Below are 6,000 nucleotides of genomic sequence, written 5' to 3' on the forward strand. Positions count from 1 at the left end.
GTGTTTTCCAGCAAGCCAAACATGGGGAAAAGAAGTTCAGAAGTGCACCCTTTATTGATAATTTCGGATGCGTGCTGTGCAGTGAATGTGTATTGTTTTCTATCAAGGAAATCTTAGCCTTGAAGTGTAGAGACCAATAAGTTAAACAAGGAGGATGGCGGTTGCCAGTTGGAGATACATATAAGAAACAAACAGCTTGGGGAGCTGGTTGACTTAAAAACGGGGTTTACAAAGTCAATGTATTGACAATGGAGTTAATCAGTTAAGAAGCGTGGAGCTGAACGTCTTTAGCTCCTCTTCCCAAGCTGGAAATACATACTGACTGAATCTTGCTGCTTAGGATCCTCAGCTCTGAACCATATGTAGAACCAAGCCAGCTTTTCCTCACAAAATGTTACTAACAGAGGAAGTGCCCTCTTTTACCCAATATTCCTGCAAATATAGTATTCACCCAACAGATTGACAGAGGAGACTTGATTCCAGCCTGCTGCTTCTCAAAAGGCTTCCCACCTTGCCAGATAATAAGGCTGTTATCTGTCTGTGGGAGTGAGAAACAGGGTCTCTGTTTCTTCTGTTGACTCTGTTCCACGTTATATAAAAATACTTGCTGGCCTAGGGTTGGAACAAAGATTGCCTTTTCTCARATGATTCTCTCTCACTAAGGTGGAGAGTTGTGCTTGCTCTAGCATCCTCCTCCTCTTTCTGACCAAATCACACTAGAATGACTTCAGCAGGGCAAATGAAGCGCCTTTCTCTGTAGTCAGGCAATTCTAGGGAGGTTTGGCTGTCTCTGAGCATAAGAGTTTTATGGATTTAGCTAACTGCTTACAACAGCAGCAAGGTAGTATTTATACACTTGCATCATTTTATGACTGGGTATTCATTTCTTTTTCAGACTCTTTCCAATGTCTTTCATGATGCATCAGCTTTCTGTACTGTGATTGAAGCTATCACTGGACCCCTGGGGCTAACATTTTTTGAAGGATCAGTTGGGGCTTCCCAGCTGTGCAGGAAGATTTGGGAGAAAATTTGGGGTTGTGGATAATTCCACTCAATTAAAGAAAAAAAAATCCTGCTAAAATGTAGTAGCTTGGCCTTGGTATTTTACTGTTTCAAGTTCTAATGCCTCACTAAGATGAGTTCTGAAATGTTACGTGAAGTATACTCATCTTACTAACCTTGCAAATACAAACAGTTTCTTTAGCCACCAGTGTGAGACTGTTTTTGATGAAGGTATAGACAATAAGTCATATTTTTGGGACATACAATCTGGATCAAGTCCTGAGCCTGCTCAGTGCTCTTCCAATGGTAGGAATGCTGGTAAACAAGTTACTGTGTTCCTGTATGGGGATTTTCAGTCTTTTTTGATTAAAAGGACTGAAGTGGTTTGTATGGCTCAGGACCCCTGTATAGTGAATAAAAGCTTCCTGAAAACAGGTTTGCCTTTGCTGTTGCCTTGCAGGTAGTCCAAGTTCCCTCTGGACTTAAGGTCTAGTTGAAAACCAGTGTATATTGAGGAGGATCTGAGGAAGTGAAGACAAGTCATTGGGTTTCTCCTTCATTGACAAATTTTCTAGTCCACATTCTAAGATATTTTCTTTATCGGACTCCTAGTGTTACTGCTTTCTGATAGCTGCAGAGGAAGAAGTGTTTTTCAAACGCTGTCCACCACGCTTGATGGAAAAGTTAAAACAACTGAAGATGGGTCAGGAAAAATAGCTTCTATGAAAATGCTAACATGCACTTATTTGTGTAATGCTATTCTGCTTTTTTAATTACACATGCCAGTTCYCATGCAGGGCAGTTCTTACTGTCGTAAAATTTGTCAGTAAAGAGCCTGGTTCTTTYAGCAACTGATTAAAGTGGAAGTTCTGCTATTCACTAGCTGATCAATTTTTTGCAGCCTGAAGCAAAATAGTTTCCTTACCAAATACACACAAATGAGTGATAAAACTTCCAATTTAAACTCTAATTGTTTTGCAAATGATAAAAAAAAAAAAAAAGATTCAAACAGTAGTTTCATTTGAAGTGGCCTATATTAGTGTCCTGATWCCAGCAGTTATTCAAACCTCTACAGATACAAGTCTCAGGAAGAGAGGGGAGGGCTCTGCGGAACTATTGTTAGCACTTCGGGATATAATAAATTCTCTTGGGTGCAGGCTCAGGCTAGCTTTGCTCTAAGAAAGCGGTGCATCACATACCACTGATCATGGCAAAAGCTAAAGATTCAGTTCAAGAAAAATACAATTTCACGGAAATACAAATTGCTTTTTGTTCTGAGTTTAATAATATGTTGAAGAAGAACATCTGGAGTTTCCTGTTAAAAATGTAAATGAGTTTCCTAAATAGTCTGATGTTTACTACAGTTAATCTGCATGATATGTAAGCTGATTATTTTGAAGTTTCTGCATTGCAAGCTAAGCTCTGTTAGCAGGCTCTGCTCTAGAAAATCTTTTGAAGTGGCTGGACTCTTGTGTTTAAAACCTGAGCTTGGTGGGCCAGATGTGCTGCACGTAAGGAAAGTTTTGAAAAACTGCAGAGGCTTGTACTTTTGGTAGTCCTTCAACATCTTGTTAGGGTGGATGGCAGAGAATGGTACAAGATGCTCCTGGGGAGTGGCAGCCCTTTGGAAACTTGAAGGTGAATAAGATCTGACAGTGTTTAAAGCAACACATCTACACTTTCTATTGGGTTAGTTTTCCATTCATGGGAATAAAAGTGTAAGAGCAAAAGCACTYGTTTGCTGGTAAGAGCAATCTCTTTACAGGTGGCATTTGGTGATACACTTGTGCTAGCAAGTTCTTCCTAGTGTAGATAGCCACTCTGGTGGCTCCGAAGTGCCTCCTTTAAGACCAGAGGTAGAATAGGAATACCTGGAGAGGATGCATAAGCCCATACTTTTGAAGTATCACTTTGTACATCTGTTTCTGGTCACTGAGTTTCTGTGAGGCACGCACACACAGCAATGCATCCTGCTCTGGAGAACTGTGTGCCTAGCTCTTGTTTAGAGTGAGACAAGGTGGAAATCCAGCAGGACTGTGTTCCCTGTCATGCTGGAGTGGTTTTGTGTGTTTCTAGAACTGCGCTCTCGTGACCRATGTGCTGTTCATGTTCCCAGGGGTAAGCTGGCTCCAGCCTGTTTATGTMTTTTAGCTGCCCAATATGTGGCTAGAAACAGATAACCCAGGAAAACAGCATCCTAATCGCTAGACTGTTYTGCTTGGTCTCTTTTCGGCCACATAAATCTCACATTCTTGACAACGGGCCCGCTCCAACGGGAAACTTGCTGACTATGGTTCTCTCCTGGGAGATGGGCGAGAGCTCCACCTCAGGATGGAGAAGGGCTGGAGCGTGGACTGTTGACCTCCTAGAGAAGAGGACTCGCCAGAGGATTCCTATTAACAGCATCGGAACTAGACTGTGCMGTGATGCAGAATCCAGTGATTGAACAGTTACGGGCTTACCTGCAGCAGAGGATGGCAAACTTGGACCCTTGGTGGAAGTGCTTGTGTGTGGCCACCCCTGACCCTTTCACGGCAGTGCCCGGACAGAAGTACTTCACTTAAATGACATTGATTCCCTTCAGAATGATTCACCTACTGAAGACTCTGGATTTGCAGATGTCATAACTGATTTTAGTTCAAGTAATTGTGTGTAACTGAATTTTGGATTATAAACCAGCTTGCAAAATTCTATTTTTTTGACATATGTCAGTAATTCCATTATGCCAGATCACTGAGTCACTGCTCTGCAACCACACTACATTAACAGGAAGCACAGAAGTTTCAGTTCACCTGATCAGACTATTCTCAAGACAGAATTGGATATATGTAGGTCACTGTATAAAGCAACAGAGTCTGATAATATATGCTTGATTTAATTTCTGAATTAAAAGAACTGGTCATATGGTGAAGCGTTATAATGGTTGTACCTTTGGTGGCATGAAGCTGTGTATGTTGAGATTGTCTGAATTTTCCTTTTTCACTTCTGCATAAGCTGTGATGCCTCCTGAAGTGGCAAGTCCTGTTGCAACTTTTGTTTATGCTTTACCAGTGTCAACAGTGATTGTCTGCTGAAGCCGGACCACCGGACTAACAGCTATTGCATTTCCATTGACACTATTTTGTTAGGGTTTTTTAGGTTTTGTTTTCAAATTAAGTGCTGAATCTTCCTGGCATTGCAATAGAAGTTACCATGTCAGTGTTCTGAGGGTAAGGGCAGTAATGTCCACTATGTTGTTGTTTCAGCTTCTCTCTGAGTGACTTTCTCTTGGTGCTCCACTACATCAGTATTTCTGAGGGAACAATAAAATTATTTAAAGCAGTTTGTCCCATAATATGACTTGAGACCATGATGAACTAATAGTTCCTTTCTACTTAGCCTTTTGATGATATGAAATGCCAATTTTATGACCCTTAATATATTTATGTAGCATCTTCATAGACCCTGAAATTAGGTAATAATACCAGGTGAAGGTCAGAAACAAGGATGTTCAGGGAAATACTGATATATAAGCAAAAGTGTTACTGTTAGAGGAAGTGTGTTACTGACGGCGTAATGAAAGCGTTATTGTCAAGGGAAATAGGTGAATCGCACGTTCTCTGTAAAAAGCCTGAGTCAGCAGTGTCTACGCTGTGGCCTGATGCAGGAGTCTCTTCCCTAGTCCCTTGACATTCTTGGGCTGAATGGTTTTAATGAAACTATCCTTCTCCTCCTAAAAAATTCTCAGTGTTTTCCACAAGTTCATCATGTAAAAGGCAAAAATACAGATGTCTCGCAGTCTCTGTTTTGATATCATTTCCCCCACAGCAAATTAATCCCTTATGCCTTCTCTAATGATTGTTCCCAGGAGAAACTTGCCTGCTTACTGGGGTGTTTCCATAAATGACTGTTACAGAAAAGCTTTCTTTTCAAAATGAATAAAGAAGAATCAATCTCCATTGCTGATGCTTTCTTTCCTGAGTAGGCCTGACTAAAATAAGACTCTTCCAGAGCTTGAGCTGAAAGATTTTTTGAAGTCTACTTTAATCTTTTCAAGGTTGAAAGTCTAGGAAAAATCTTAGCATATAAGAAAAAAAAATATAGAAATATGATGAAATGGAAAGACTTAGCTTACAAATGAGTTGGAGCAAAGTGGAGGGGAAGARGGTGACTTGAAACTTGGGGATGTTGCCAGACAGATTTTGAGCACTTTCAAGTTTTAAGCACTATATGATCTGTGGTTCATTCATACAGGTATTTAAGTGGAGAGAATTTCACCTTAAGGTAAAGACACCACAGAAAGATACACAGACCCTTTCTTCCACGTGCTTTCTCATGATAATGTTTCTAGTCCGCTGTTTGATCTTGGGGATGTTTCTGATAACACAATATAATTCTAGCTAATAAAAAAATCATCAGAGCTCAAGAAAATTCTGCAYGACAGGGTGCTAGTGATACCTAACAGGTGAACGTCAGAGTACAGTATTGGTTATTCACTTGCGGCCTCGTTCAAAGTAGGAAGGAAGTGTCTGTGGTTTTTGAAGCCAATGTGATGCAGAGTTCCAGTCGTCCTCTAAAAATCCTCTGTGTTCAATATGGGTCAAGAAGTCATTGTCGAGAATGTTCAACCACTCTGGGTTTTTAATGAACCGGGGAAACTCCATGTAGTTGCACTTAAACATTTATCAGTAAGGTCAGTGATGGGATAGACGTTTAGCTCTTGGGGCGTCACTGCGGAGAAAATACAATCTGAACGGTTTCAGAATTAATTTTTAAAGTAGTTAGTTTTAAAAAACAGTCAGAGGAGATTTTAAAGAAGGTCAGAGGCCTTTGGTAGTTTTGAATTAAAAAGAACCATAGCAGGTATGTTTCCTTGTAAGAAATTTGTATGTTAATCAGTACACTAGCCATTAAAAATAGCATTGAATTTACAGAAAAATAGTAAAAATAAAACTTGACTTTGAGTTTTTGGTTTTGTTTGTTTGACCTTAGAGAGTTTTTTTTTTTTTTTTTTTTTTT

This window comes from Rhea americana, unplaced genomic scaffold, assembly GCF_003343005.1.
Source record: "Rhea americana isolate MKP2758 unplaced genomic scaffold, rheAme1 scaffold_64, whole genome shotgun sequence".
Taxonomy (NCBI): Eukaryota; Metazoa; Chordata; class Aves; order Rheiformes; family Rheidae; genus Rhea; species Rhea americana.